This window comes from Schistocerca nitens, chromosome 9, assembly GCF_023898315.1.
Source record: "Schistocerca nitens isolate TAMUIC-IGC-003100 chromosome 9, iqSchNite1.1, whole genome shotgun sequence".
NCBI classification, from domain to species: Eukaryota; Metazoa; Arthropoda; class Insecta; order Orthoptera; family Acrididae; genus Schistocerca; species Schistocerca nitens.
In genome coordinates this window covers 304711772-304727149 of record NC_064622.1, presented here as the reverse complement: position 1 = coordinate 304727149, position 15378 = coordinate 304711772, and positions in this window count along the sequence as shown.

Sequence of the window (15378 nt, the reverse complement as noted above, 5' to 3'; positions counted from 1 at the left end):
GATATGGTGCTTCGGCCACCTCTCCCAGACACCATTGATGATTTGAAACGAGAAATAACAGCAGCTATCCAAACTGTTACGCCTGATATGCTACCGAGAGTGTGGAACGAGTTGGAGTATCGGGTTGATATTGCTCGAGTGTCTGGAGGGGGCCATATTGAACATCTCTGAACTTGTTTTTGAGTGAAAAAAAACCTCTTTAAATACTCTTTGTAATGATGTATAACAGAAGGTTATATTATGTTTCTTTCATTAAATACACATTTTTAAAGTTGTGGTATTCTTTTTGAATCACCCTGTATTTTATGTCTAGACACATTTTCCGAAAAGAACTGCACTATTGACTTCTCTCAAGGTAAATGTATACTTAGAGGTAAGGGCAATGAAATTTCAATTGACCTGGATACCATGACTCTGAAACACGATAAATACTGTACAGGGTGCAAGATTCGGTTAATACAGGTCACTGATGATGTTGACACACGCACCTGATGCCGAGTTTGAGGACTTGAAAACTTTAATTAGTAATGTTATCAGCAGTCAAACATGATGCACGTAATGAACTTTATTATGGTTTGTCCAAGTATGTACAAGTATTTAGCAAACGACCAGGTGTGCTCAGCATATATGTGTATAAAATAGAAGTTAAGCCTCGCCACATTTTCTTCCACAAAACCTATAATGTGCCACTATCCCAATGACCCGCTGTGTGGCACGAGTTGAAACAAATGTTAGAGTGGCAAATCATCGAACCTTCCAAGTCACCTTACTGCAGCCCTATACTTGTTTTAAAGGAACCCAACGGGAATGTCAGAGTTGTTTCCTTGCCACTCGACAGTTGAACCTTACAGTAATCATTCTGAAACTGAACATTACTATAATGCCAAGGAAGAGGCGAGGTTCATAAAACACAGATAATTTCAGCCATTTATACCTGAAAAGATAACCGTACATCCTGTCTTCTTTCTTAAAGCCTTCAGAAATGCCTTTCCTCGTACGTAGAGTGACCGTAAGGCGATATCTTATGTCGTCGGTTGTATCCAAGGCGACGCAGCTGTATGGGCGCGCAATGAAGGCGACACATGCGTCACATACATACAATTTGAAAGATCCTTTTCATCTAAATGTTGGTCACAATGTGTACGGGAACGACTTCGTAGGCAGATACTCGTGCAATTAATTAGATTATTTTAGCTGTTCGCACGAACCCTGAGAATTTATAGGTGCAACAACAGAAATTTTTAGATTCTAAGTATTTTTCCAGGACGGATCTGAGCAATTAGTTCGGGCTACTCGCAATCGAGCCAGATTCTAGAAAGTATACTGCATTTACAGAGTGTTTCAAAAATGACCGGTATATTTGAAACGGCAATAAAAACTAAACGAGCAGCGATAGAAATACACCGTTTGTTGCAATATGCTTGGGACAACAGTACATTTTCAGGCGGACAAACTTTCGAAATTACAGTAGTTACAATTTTCCACAACAGATGGCGCTGCAGTCTGGGAAACTCTATAGTACGATATTTTCCACATATCCACCATGCGTAGCAATAATATGGCGTAGTCTCTGAATGAAATTACCCGAAACCTTTGATAACGTGTCTGGCGGAATGGCTTCACATGCAGATGAGATGTACTGCTTCAGCTGTTCAATTGTTTCTGGATTCTGGCGGTACACCTGGTCTTTCAAGTGTCCCCACAGAAAGAAGTCACAGGGGTTCATGTCTGGCGAATAGGGAGGCCAATCCACGCCGCCTCCTGTATGTTTCGGATAGCCCAAAGCAATCACACGATCATCGAAATATTCATTCAGGAAATTAAAGACGTCGGCCGTGCGATGTGGCCGGGCACCATCTTGCATAAACCACGAGGTGTTCGCAGTGTCGTCTAAGGCAGTTTGTACCGCCACAAATTCACGAAGAATGTCCAGATAGCGTGATGCAGTAATCGTTTCGGATCTGAAAAATGGGCCAATGATTCCTTTGGAAGAAATGGCGGCCCAGACCAGTACTTTTTGAGGATGCAGGGACGATGGAACTGCAACATGGGGCTTTTCGGTTCCCCATATGCGCCAGTTCTGTTTATTGACGAAGCCGTCCAGGTAAAAATAAGCTTCGTCAGTAAACCAAATGCTGCCCACATGCATATCGCCGTCATCAATCCTGTGCACTATATCGTTAGCGAATGTCTCTCGTGCAGCAATGGTAGCGGCGCTGAGGGGTTGCCGCGTTTGAATTTTGTATGGATAGAGGTGTAAACTCTGGCGCATGAGACGATACGTGGACGTTGGCGTCATTTGGACCGCAGCTGCAACACGGCGAACGGAAACCCGAGGCCGCTGTTGGATCACCTGCTGCACTAGCTGCGCGTTGCCCTCTGTGGTTGCCGTACGCGGTCGCCCTACCTTTCCAGCACGTTCATCCGTCACGTTCCCAGTCCGTTGAAATTTTTCAAACAGATCCTTTATTGTATCGCTTTTCGGTCCTTTGGTTACATTAAACCTCCGTTGAAAACTTCGTCTTGTTGCAACAACACTGTGTTCTAGGCGGTGGAATTCCAACACCAGAAAAATCCTCTGTTCTAAGAAATAAACCATGTTATCTACAGCACACTTGCACGTTGTGAACAGCACACGCTTACAGCAGAAAGACGACGTACAGAATGGCGCACTCACAGACTGCGTTCTCTTCTATATCTTTCACATCACTTACAGCGCCATCTGTTGTTGAAAATTGTAACTACTGTAATTTCGAAAGTTTGTCCGCCTGAAAATGTACTGTTGTCCCAAGCATATTGCAACAAACGGTGTATTTCTATCGCTGCTCGTTTAGTTTTTATTGCCGTTTCAAATATACCGGTCATTTTTGAAACACCGTGCATATTCGGGGAGGGGGGGGGGGGGGTGAGGGGGCGAGTCTATCAATTTTGTGTCCTTCCCTTCTGTCTGAACGTCAGTTCAGGCATGTTTATCACCGCACTGGATACTGTACCTAGTGATGAAGGAGCCCATCCAGCTAGCATAGCGGTCTAACGCGCTGCTTCCCGAGTGTTCCCCGGCACGAATCCGCCCGGCAGATTAATGTCAAGGTCCGGTGCGCCGGGCAGCCTGTCGATGGTCGATGGTTTTTAAGGCGGTTTTCCATCTGCCTCGGCGAATGCGGGCTGGTTCTCCTTATTCCGTCTCAGTTACACTATGTCGACGATTGCTGCGCAAACACTGTCTCCACATACGCGTACACCATAGTTACTCTACCACGCAAACATTGGGATTACACTCGACTGCAATGAGACGTGCCCGGAGGGCGGGGCGGGGTGGGGGGTGGGGGGGTGGGGGTGTCAACGACCGAACCGCACAATAACCCTGGATTTGGTGTGGGGCGGCAGCAGAGCGGGGTGAATGGACTGCTGTGGCCTGTTGTGGGGTTGGGAACCACTGAGGTCTACGGTGGAATCTAAGCCTCTCCGTCGTTTCTAGGTCCCCAGTTTAATACATATATACATGGCGATGAATTGGTTGAATCACTTACTCACTAAATCGATGACCTACTCATAGCTAGTAAGGCTTGGTCTGAACACACTGATACTTTTCAAAAAAATTTTCATAAATTCACACAAGCTGGAGTGACAGCGAATCTCAGAGTCGAAATTAGCTTAGAGTGAAATTAAGTATCATGGACATATTATTAATGCTGAAGGTGTACGACCTGAGCTTGTATGATATTTACTATTCATTACTATAATTCATTGCATTTCTCGATCCAGGTACAAACGAGCTAAAACTAAAATTTGAGATCGGAGCGTTTAAATAATTACTTTTAATGTATTTGAATAACAACCTGATTGTAATATATTACATTTTGATACGATGTGTACTGTTATTAAGTGAATATTTCTGTTAATATTAGATATATTAACCTATGACTTTAACATGAAAAAAGTAGGCACAACTCTAGACCCTTTTCCCATAAATCAGTATCAGTAGGTTACAATGAGCAAATTTTTCTTTCATTTCATCATTCATCTTAATCCTTGGTACACATAAAAACACAATAGTAATATTATTATTAATAAAACCTACAGCTAGAGAACAATTTGAAGGGTATAAATATATGACAGAAATTATACACTCCTGGAAATGGAAAAAAGAACACATTGACACCGGTGTGTCAGACCCACCATACTTGCTCCGGACACTGCGAGAGGGCTGTACAAGCAATGATCACACGCACGGCACAGCGGACACACCAGGAACCGCGGTGTTGGCCGTCGAATGGCGCTAGCTGCGCAGCATTTGTGCACCGCCGCCGTCAGTGTCAGCCAGTTTGCCGTGCCATACGGAGCTCCATCGCAGTCTTTAACACTGGTAGCATGCCGCGACAGCGTGGACGTGAACCGTATGTGCAGTTGACGGACTTTGAGCGAGGGCGTATAGTGGGCATGCGGGAGGCCGGGTGGACGTACCGCCGAATTGCTCAACACGTGGGGCGTGAGGTCTCCACAGTACATCGATGTTGTCGCCAGTGGTCGGCGGAAGGTGCACGTGCCCGTCGACCTGGGACCGGACCGCAGCGACGCACGGATGCAAGCCAAGACCGTAGGATCCTACGCAGTGCCGTAGGGGACCGCACCGCCACTTCCCAGCAAATTAGGGACACTGTTGCTCCTGGGGTATCGGCGAGGACCATTCGCAACCGTCTCCATGAAGCTGGGCTACGGTCCCGCACACCGTTAGGCCATCTTCCGCTCACGCCCCAACATCGTGCAGCCCGCCTCCAGTGGTGTCGCGACAGGCGTGAATGGAGGGACGAATGGAGACGTGTCGTCTTCAGCGATGAGAGTCGCTTCTGCCTTGGTGCCAATGATGGTCGTATGCGTGTTTGGCGCCGTGCAGGTGAGCGCCACAATCAGGACTGCATACGACCGAGGCACACAGGGCCAACACCCGGCATCATGGTGTGGGGAGCGATCTCCTACACTGGCCGTACACCACTGGTGATCGTCGAGGGGACACTGAATAGTGCACGGTACATCCAAACCGTCATCGAACCCATCGTTCTACCATTCCTAGACCGGCAAGGGAACTTGCTGTTCCAACAGGACAATGCACGTCCGCATGTATCCCGTGCCACCCAACGTGCTCTAGAAGGTGTAAGTCAACTACCCTGGCCAGCAAGATCTCCGGATCTGTCCCCCATTGAGCATGTTTGGGACTGGATGAAGCGTCGTCTCACGCGGTCTGCACGTCCAGCACGAACGCTGGTCCAACTGAGGCGCCAGGTGGAAATGGCATGGCAAGCCGTTCCACAGGACTACATCCAGCATCTCTACGATCGTCTCCATGGGAGAATAGCAGCCTGCATTGCTGCGAAAGGTGGATATACACTGTACTAGCGCCGACATTGTGCATGCTCTGTTGCCTGTGTCTATGTGCCTGTGGTTCTGTCAGTGTGATCATGTGATGTATCTGACCCCAGGAATGTGACAATAAAGTTTCCCCTTCCTGGGACAATGAATTCACGGTGTTCTTATTTCAATTTCCAGGAGTGTATAATGACCGAAACTGTATTTGATGGCATTACATTTTCCTGAAGACATGTTGAATCTGAACTTTATCTTCGATAAAGACAGAAACTGAAGGAACGAATTAAAATTTGTACTATGACCAGGATTTCAACCCAGCTCTCTTCCTGATTTGGATATCCACTACACCACCACGTCACTGAGGCTAACACGGCTGCACATACTTTCGTAGCCCAGTGTGCTCTCTAACACAAACGTCAGCTCCATACATAGGACCGTCTCTAATTTCCCCTGTCAATACTGTCGAGGCTCTTCGATACTGCATCTCAGCTATTGCTGTAGTATTGATACCCTGCCTATACCTCAGGCAGGTATATCAGGCCAATAGGTCACCTACGCCTGAGGTACAGGAAGTATTTCTCCATTACATACAAAGCTGGGGTGCAGTATTGGAGAGGCTCGGCAGTACTGACGATCTAAGAAGGAGGAAATCAAGATGGTCTGAGGTGTGGAATTGAAGTTTGTGTTAGTGAGAGCACTGAACTAGGGTACTCCATGCTGTTCTGTTAGCCACAGTGTCGGGATGGTGTAGTGAATAACAAACTACCAAGTAAGCAGGAGTCTTGGGTTCAATTCCCGGCTTTTACACAAAGTTTAATTCATTACTTTACCTTCCATCTTTATTGAAGACAGTAAACTGATAACAGAATATAACTGTACAAGCGAAATACTTGTGTTTTTTCTAGTGGTCGATGCATTATGATGGACATTTTCTCGGGTATAGTTTCTAGTTACTGAAGGAAATTTTGCTTCTCTTTTTCTTCTTCTCCTTGTTCCTGTCTTGCACTTGTGTCTGTTTTCTAAATAATCTCTTTTCTAAATAATGTTTGATTGCTTGTGATTATCGTCAAGCGTATTGTGTAGCTACGAACTACTTTCATCATCGATGCATTGAAATAAATCCCTTACATAGTCTTTCTTTTTCAGACTTCACTAGATTAAACGCCACTGTTCATGGTCTGACCTTTCTCAATACACCATTACTGTATTTCTGTTTCCAAAGCCGGGCTGATGTATATGGACCTCTGTACGTTAGTGAGCCGAGTACAGAACCATGTGTTTGTATTTCAGAAAAACATACTTCTGAATTTTAAACGTACTTCCCTGCGCGACAGGTTTCTTGAAGCTTACCTGCACATAAGCAGTCGCTGAATTAAACTGAATGAGAAGTGCTGCACGCACACTCTGCTAGAAAACACTGGCCAGTCCTCAAGCACTACGATAATGAAACAAAACATTGGTAGAGTATTTATACAACCCTCTGATTGATTTTAAATGATTTTCCGAGAAAGGGCAAGGGACCTGTGGACCCTTCTTTCGGAAAATGCCTTAGTTGATAAATATTTTGGTGAACATAGTCGAATACATCAGGCAGCCTGGTCAACATGAGGCCTTGCGTTGAACAGAAAGATGACGTCACGATGGCATCGAAGATAGGTGGCAGACTCTGTTCTCCAAACTACTGGCTGTACGAACCACATTATATCTTGTTGCGTAAAAACTGGCGCGCCATACCACCAGCACAGGTTCTGGGCTCAAAACAACACATGATGAGCCAATATGTGATGGACATTGCCCAACTCGAGACTGAATGCCGCCTCTTGGCGATTCAATCACCTGACGCGGTAAGGAAAGTGAGCAGAGACGAGTAGGGAACCATTCTACAGACGGTACACGGTACGGCTCCTAAACAGAGAAATACACTGACATAACGGCCTTGTTAAAGGGCAGATACATCTCGGAAACGGCAAATCTAGTCGTCTTTTCGCGTGTTACTCACGTGAGCGTCTGTGGAAAGCAGTTGAAGCATAGTGAGACTACGAGTAGGCGACAAGGTGTTCGACGTCCACGCCTCAGCACAGAACGTCGAGGTTGGACTCTTGCCCGATCTGCCGATCTGTCAACTGGATGGCAGACGATCTGTGACAGATCTGACGACAGATTACCGGTAAAGGTACAACTGTTCGGAACACATCGATCTGCGCACGTTGTTGAACGTGGTTGGCTGCATGGTGATCCAACGAAATCTACAACTAAGTTTTCAGTGGGCACGATTGTTCAAGAATTGACCGTGGGTCAATTGAAAGTTGTCGCCTGGTCGGATTAACCACGTTTCTCATTACTCCAGGTCGATGGTCGGGTCCAGGTACTCTGTAATCAAATGGAACGGCTGCTTGAAGAATGCAGTGCATACTGGACACAGGTCCATTGGAGGAGTATTATGCTGTGTTGGACACTCACCTGAGATTCTGTTGGAGCGTGATAGTAATCTGAAGTATCACGAAAGCTGTGAACTTCGTGAACATTATTGTGATACACTCTTCACACTTTGTCTTTCGCAACAGATATAACATCTTCCAGCAGCACAAAGTGTGTGTCAAAACTGTATTAACATGCCATGGTGGTTTGAATAGCAATATAGAGAACACGCTTTGGTATCTCTGGTACCAAATTCGCCTGATCTGAACCATAAGCAACCCATACTGGGACACCAGCTTGCGGAAGTTCTCCGTCAACAACGAAGAGGCCCCTATTTTTTGGTTTTACGTGAACTGTGCATAGATGTCTTGTGCTGCATACCTCTGAGTATTTACCAAGAATATGTCGAAATCATGCCACGGATAATCGCTGTTTTATCGAGTTCGAAACCTTGTACAAGATAGTATAAAGTGGGTGGTCGTAATGTTTTACTTAGTAGTGAATACGCTCATCGAGTACGGTACGCATGACCGGGACTCGTCTGAAGATCCGACGTGATGTCACTTGGCATGTCCAGTGTTCTCATTGCTTGGTCTGTTGAACACGTGCAGTTTTGTATGTTATTCTTTGCATTGCCTTTTGAGAGGTACCGGACTGAAAATGTCCACTGAATACAGTTCTTCCGCAACGGTCATTCAGATAATATTTAAGGTGAACCTGTCATGACGTTAATACACTACAGGCCATTAAAATTGCTACACCAAGAAGAAATACAGATGATAAACTGGTAATCATTGGACAAATATATTACACTAGAACTGACATATGATTACATTTTCACGCAATTTGGGTGCATAGATCCTGAGAAATCAGTACTCAGAACAACCACCTCTGGCCGTAATAACGGCCTTGATACGCCTGAGGAGTCAGAGCTTGGATGGCGTGTTCAGGTACAGCTGCCCATGCAGCTTCAACACGATACCACAGTTCATCAAGAGAAGTGACTATTGTATTGTAACGAGCCAGTTGCTCGGCCACCATTGACCAGACGTTTTCAATTGGTGAGAAATCTGGAGAATGTGCTGGCCAGGGCAGCAGTCGAACATTTTCTGTGCCCAGAAAGGCCCGTACAGGACCTTCAACATGCGGTCGTGCATTATCCTGCTGAAATGTAGGGTTTCGCAGGGATCGAATGAAGGGTAGCTGTAATGTAGGGTTTCACTGGGATCGAATGAAGGGTAGATGGTTCAAATGGCTCTGAGTACTATGGGACTTAGCTTCTCAGGTCATCAGTCACCTAGAATTTAGAACTACTTAAACCTAACTAACCTAAGGACATCAAACACATCCATGCCCGAGGCAGGATTCGAACCTGCGACCGTAGCGGTCGCGCGGTTCCAGACTGTAGCGCCTAGATCCGCTCGGCCACACCGGCCGGCTGAAGGGTAGAGCCACGGGTCTTAACACATCTGAAATGTAACGTCCACTGTTCAAAGTGCCGTCAATACGAACAAGAGATGACCGAGACGTGTAAGCAATGGCACCCCATACCATCACGCCGGATGATATGACGGTGTGGCGATGACGAATACACGTTTCCAATGTGCGTTCACCACGATGTCGCCAAACACGGATGCGACCATCATGATGCTGTAAACAGAACCTTGATTCATCCAAAACAATGACGTTTTGCCATTCGTGCACCCAGGTTCGTCGTTAAGTACACCATTGCAGGCGCTCCTGTCTGTGATGCAACGTCAAGGGTAACCGCAGCCATGGTCTCCGAGCTGACAGTGAATGCTGCTGCAAACGTCGTCGAACTGTTCGTGCAGATGGTTGTTGTCTTGAAAACATCCCCATCTGTTGACTCAGGGATCGAGACGTGGCTGCATGATCCGTTATAGCCATGCGGATAAGATACCTGTCATCTCGACTGCTAGTGATACGAGGCCGTTGGGATCCAGCACGGCGATCCGTATTACCATCCTGAACCCACCGATTCCATATTCTGCTAACAGTCATTGGATCTTGACCAACGCGAGCAGCAATGTCGCGATACGATAAACCGTAATCGCGATAGGCTAGAATCCGACCTTTATCAAAGTCGGAAACGTGATGGTACGCATTTCTCCTCATTACACGAGGCATCACTACAACGTTTCACCAGGCAACGCCGGTCAACTGCTGTTTGTGTATGAGAAATCGGTTAGAAACTTTCCTCATGTCAGCAGGTTGTAGGTGTCGCCACCGGCGCCAACTTTGTGTGAATGCTCTGAAAAGCTAATCATTTGAATATCACAGCATGTTCTACCTGTCGGTCATCTTCGTGGTGTAGCAATTTTAATGGCCAGTAGTGTAATTTTAATTACATTTCAGATAAGAAAAGTTGATAATTTTAAGTGAATACGTGGTATCTGTCTTTCAGACATGTCTGTTAGAACACCACACATTGATCTACCTGATTCGCCTCAATGGACAATGAATCCAAAACCGTCAATCCGGACGCACATTTCGTTCGTTGTCCAGCGGCAGTCAACAGAAAGCTACCATGGCGGACATGGATAGAGACTGCCGACAGGTGGCGCTCTATGGGAATTTGAATCGACCGGGGAGCGAGCCGAAATCGGTGTATTTGAGATAAACACTGTGTCCTGATGACGCAGTGGTTAATGCAAGAACCTAACGTGTACGAAATCTCGCGTTCGAGTCCCCATCCCGGTCATATTTCAGCTTGCTACCGCTGATTCCGCATAAAATCCCGATACACCATTGGTTTCCTTCCTTTCCTTTCTCTTCTCCTCTCTCCACCTTCAATCTTAAATAATTTACCTAGCAAGGTGGCGCAGTGGTTAGCACACTGCCCTCGCATTCGGAAACATGACGGTTCAATCCCGCGTTCGGCCATCCTGATTTAGGTTTTTCCGTTGTTTTCCTAAATCGATCCAGGCAAATACCGGGATGGTTCTTTTGAAAGGGCACGGCCGACTTCCTTCCCCATCCTTCCCTAATCCGATGAGAACTATGACCTCGCTGTCTGGCCTCCTCCCCCAAACAACCAAACACAATCAATTTAAAATTTTTCTTTTGACTTAGATCATAACTAGAAGCGGACACACGCTTTCAGGTGCACGGACAAACGGGTGACAAACAGGATGAGATAATGAGTCACCGTGCAACGGGAAACTGTTTGCTTCTCAGCGGCTGGCGGAACACACCAGTGAGGATTATTCTCGACGGTTGGCCAAGGCGACGAGGATCGACTACACAAGTGTCAGTGGTAACCTTCCAATGCACATAGTGAGAAATTTCTAGTGAACGTTAAGACGCCACCATGTCGAGGTAAGCTTGCAAAGGATTATTCCCGACAAATATCCTGATTAAAAAATCCCAGTGGAGGGAGGCATGTGGCGAAATATAAGGGTGACCAGAGCCAGAACGAATGCTAAAGGAACAGGCCCTGGCTCTGATGTACTTCCTGGATCACTGCCTGTACAGAACTCTCTTGTGGACTATGCTGCCCCATCTTTCATCTATGTGACAGACAGCCTCTGTCGCCCCTTTCAAGTTGGCTCGGACACCGACGTGGGGTCTTATGTGACCATATGTGTCCGCACCTCATGGCTCTTCGTGTATGTTTATCTAACATTTCCAGCCAATGCAAAAACCAACGTCTTTCTTGTGCAGTCTCCTTTGTAGTCTGAGTACTTCCTGGAAAAACTCATTCCTTCTGGCTGCGTTCTATTGCCTTTTAGGCGTTGTACATTTGTAGACATGCTATAATCTGCACTGTCAACTTCCAAGGCGAGACTGATGGGACACGGATCCGCTGACTTGAGCTGCGAGACCTGGATGCTCTCTGTCATCTTCCACCTGTGCCAGACACCGATACCGCTGTCACACATTTCCTAAATGAGGGCTGAAAGCTAACCCTGCAAGCCAGCAAGTACTTAAGCTGGAGACTCCTGAATGCAAATCTTCGACATCCACGAGAGCACTTTGATGTGTAGAGGTGGAGGCCTCCGGACTTCATGGTTAATGGCCGTCCATGGCATAGCAGCCAGCCCCCGATCCTTCTCTGTCGTGATGATAATGTAAGACGAAAGCAAGCCGGCCATCTGCCGCTGACCGGGCGCTACTGGATGTGAGACTGTACTTTGGAAACAATCCTTTATTGCTACCTAATAAATGTGTTACTGTCAGTGGTGTTACCTAATTTTCGGATATTGTATTTAGTTGTGAAGTATCTCATTCTTGCTCACTCAAGGGCTTTATAATTTTGCATGCTTGTGTTGCCTAAATCACACAATGTGTTCTTTAAGGAGGTGATTAATATTTTCTCTTGTCAGGTTATTATTTCGGAAATTATGCATTGATGATTGAACTGTAACCGAATATACTTATGTCGCAAATTTCATTGTCAACGGTGGAATTAATAATAATGATTTGGCACCAATGCTCTTCAAGTACTATGCCATCTTTTACTGCCTCACTTTGTATTAACACCAGCGAGCCTGGCAATGATCTGCTACTGCTAAATTTTTATGGGAAATGGATATACATCCTAACATGCTTCTCCTCTCTATGTTTGTCCATCTCCTCCTCGGCTGCTCTTTGTCCATCTCCCCTCCTTTCCCTGCTGTATCTGACGATAACCTCCTCCACCCTATCTCTGCCTCTCTCCTCCCACCCCCATCTCTCTCTATCTTCTCCTCCCACCTGACCTTCCCCCTCTCTTTGTCCCTTTCCTTTGTTCATCTCCTCGTGCCCCCTGTCCCTTATCTGTCTGACCATGAGTGTCGTTTATTATTATTGCAAATTCATTTTATGTTGTCTGGGAAAACTAAATGTGACGAAGAAAACAAAACAACAGAGATTTGGAATGATATAGAAATTTATTGAGATATAACTTACAGAATCGGTAGATGCATCAGTTTGTAGCAAACAACCACAAGTTTGATTCATTTAATGCATCATACCATGTTCCGCCACCAGGAGCGCCAGCGTAGTGCACAGTACTTTCACTAACGCGGAGCGTGCTCACTGTGTATTGTGATTTCATACAACAAACTCTACATAACTGCTCGTCCTAAATTTCGCACCGAATGCGCTAAAGAATCTCCAAGCAGGCCTACAATTTACTCCACACACAAGAATTTTATTGAGTCGGGTTGTTCATTGCGACGTAATAAATCACCAGCTCGCCTATGTGATTATGATTATGTCGAACATGTTGAAAGGTCTCTGTTGGATTCCTTTCATGTTTAATTTCTCAAATTTGTTGTCTTTTACGGCATAAATTCCTCGTCTAAATTTACTGTGGCGTTTCTGACTATCTGGGAGGAGACTGAGTAGTGGAACGTGTTACTTTTACACACAAACAAGAACGATCTGTCACACTACTACACTTTAAAACAAAGTTTATATGTAATTCTTATATGTAATTCATGTCACACAGTCTCATACGGAACCTACATCCGCTTTCTTTTATATACTGTATATGATAAGATACTGTCATCCCCCTTCCCTTCTGTGTGAGAGGATGAATGATCAAATGTGTTTGTAGTTGCATGCTTGAGGGTAGCAGACAAGGCTGTCTGCTAGAGAACAGTAGGACCAACGTTGGAACAGGTAGCTACGGTCCCTAAAAGCAAAGAGGTTTCTATTCTTAGTATGGTCCGGTCCGTCCCTTGTCATGTTGGTATAGGAAGCTGCCCCTCTGGTCCCTTCCGTTTGTCTTTGTGAGCCACTCTCAGGAGCACGCTGGGTAGTGGCAGTTGCAGTCTGGTAGTTGGAGAGTAGCAGTCTGGCAGTAGACAGTTGCAGTCTGGCGGTGCGAGCGTCTGAAGTGGTAAGATCTCCAGCTAAGCGCGTGTCTGCTAAGTCCGTAGGACAATGGATTTGTTAAGTTCAGCCTAACTGAGAATTTAATCATTTTATTTCGGGTTTAGCTCTAAAATATCTAAGGTTATCTTTAATTGCAGCGGAGTGTAATTCTCGTGTCCAGTTCAGATTATTTTGCGGTAGTTGCTTTGTCACTACTTTATGAGTAAAGTGGAACCACGTGTTGGTCAGTAACTCTAACTAAGATCAATCTTAAATGCGAATGCTTGTGTGATTATAACGTCTCGTCTTGATAATATTTTCAATATAGCAACTTTTCTTTATGTTCAACCCACGTGGTGTGTACTTTGTGAGACCAGTACCACGTGCATATATAACTGTTTGACCCATCAGGTTAATAGTAAGACGTTAGTAACCAGTTCGAGGTTTTTCTTTTGTAATTTGCTTTTCGATCTAATTTATTTTTATTATCTAAATTATTGTGGAGTTATACGCTTTCTGTAAACCAAGTTGACCACGTGAAGCATGTGGTGTAATCATCAAAGTAGCCCTCAGTTATTCTTTTTGGGAAGATTTCACAAAGAGTTAATATGAATTTAGTATACCAGTGTGTGTTAATTACATGACCGACAGGATTGTGCTACGAACGTAATTTCTTTGACTGAAAATTTGAATCTGTTGGTTGTGGTTAACTTTCTCTTGCATGTGTTTCAATGTTCTTTGTGTGTTGTTTTATGAATGCAGTGTTGTATCCAGTCTCCCAATCTTGGCTCCATATTTTATGTGTTCCGTAAGATTCCAATCTCACATTTTCACAATCGTAAATAAGGCACCAGCTCAGTTATAACTCACGTATAATATGCTGAAATTTCAATGAACAATCTTTAAAATAAATTAGCAAATATAAACTGAATTCTTTCTTTTTATTTAAATTCTCCTTTTTATATATAGATATATTACCGGTTGTTGTATGACTGTAAAAGATTATAATCAATGTTAGTCTGATTGGTAATGTGGTAAACCTAGACTAGATACCCAGTCGTGAAACAGTTGCTTAGTAATGCAAGATTAACTTCTCCCCAGACACCTCACGGCTTTTAACCCGCTTTCATTGGCTATTAGCACCGACCTCAGCATAGCAAATTAGTGTAGAAATATTACAATGTTAGAGAGTGCTTTAACTGCAATCCACAAAAACCTACGAGACGTGCGTCTTGCGAAACTGGCATTCCACAAAAGACTGTTTGATGAGTACGCCGTAAACTTTTACTTTTGAAACCAAACGTATTCACTGTAGCACAACGCATTAGTGATGCACATAAGGTTGCTCGTGGAGAATTTTTTGTGGATATGTTGCGTCGGATAGAGGTTCTCAACATTTCATGTCAGTGGCATGGTGAACACCCACAACTGCAGAATATGGGCAGCGAAAATCCACATGCAACCTTGGAACACGTTCGTGACAGCCCCAAAGTTATTGTGTTTTGTGCCCTTAGCAAATTGAATGTGTGGCCCTTTCTGTTTTATAGTGAAAACTATCACTGGTATTATGTATCGGGATAGTCTTCAAAACGTTTCAATTCCACAAACCGATGAAGATGACCGAAGTCGGATTTTTACTGTCAGCAAGCTGATGCACCATTTCCTCACGGAATTTCCAAGTTTCCTCATTAATCGCTTCTCGATTCGGTGGAATGGCCGTGAAGGGCCAATCACATGAGCACTTCGCTCCCTAGACCTGACATCGCTGGATTA